This window comes from Athene cunicularia (genome assembly GCF_003259725.1).
Source record: "Athene cunicularia isolate RWA chromosome 6 unlocalized genomic scaffold, athCun1 chr6_part2, whole genome shotgun sequence".
Classification (NCBI taxonomy): Eukaryota; Metazoa; Chordata; class Aves; order Strigiformes; family Strigidae; genus Athene; species Athene cunicularia.
This window is the reverse complement of record NW_020799106.1, coordinates 10,856,740-10,857,731: the sequence shown is the minus strand read 5'-3', so window position 1 is coordinate 10,857,731 and position 992 is coordinate 10,856,740.

The window sequence follows — 992 nt, the reverse complement described above, 5'->3', positions numbered from 1 at the left end:
ATAGCACACAAAACAATAAAAGGAAATACTGATTTGTCAATATTGATGAAAAAGCAAAAGTTGTTTCAAAATTTTTTAATTGGGGGTGTGTGTATTATTAATCCAGTGAATGGGGCTGAACTGAAACTGCTGGAACAGTACTTTGGTAAAATTGCATTTCCTCTGGGAACATGAGGGTTTTTTTTTTTCACATGTGGATTGAATGATGGAAACCCAACACACCACCGATGCAGTGGGAGATGGATACTGGTGGGATGGGTGACATACCCCTGGGGTCACTGGGGACCGTGCCTGTCTTGGCACCAGCCAGATGAGCTGTGGGAAGGAAATTCGGCATCCCATTGCCTGCCTGGGGCAGCGCCTGGGGAGCGGGTACCGGGGGAGAAATCCCAGAGCAGAAGCAGTGTGTCTGTGCCATGGCATTGCGGCTGCGGTAGCCAACAGGAGTTTCCACGGGCTCCTCAGAGGGCAAAGCGTCTGCGTTCATGTGCAAGAGATGATATTTAAAAATGATTTGTAATAAAATTAGTGTTGTATAAAACGACAACTACTATTGACAAATTACCATCTCTCGTGAGCAGGCTGAATTTTTCTAGGAAGCCCCTGAGTGTGCATGTATTACAGGTGAGAATAAAACAAAGTGTCAAGGCTCTCGGGAGCAAAGCTGGCTTTGGAAGGCTTGGAAGCATCGGTGGCATTGGCAGGATTGAAGACAAATGACTGAAACTTTGGATTGATTACTACAGAGATCCCCTTATTTTAACCTTCTGGACATTTTTCTGATACTATATATATACATAGAGTGAAGTTACTGTTTTCATTCCAAGTTTAATTTGGAAAACTATTGCCTCAGTCTCTGGGCACACTGCTGATGAGCTCCGAAACCGCGATGATTTTCCTTCTGGCAGGCCCGCATCTCCCGACCTTGAGCTGTTAACTGCTGCAGCTTCCGAGAGGAAACGGCGGGTTTGTTCGGGGCGGGGGCCGGTGCC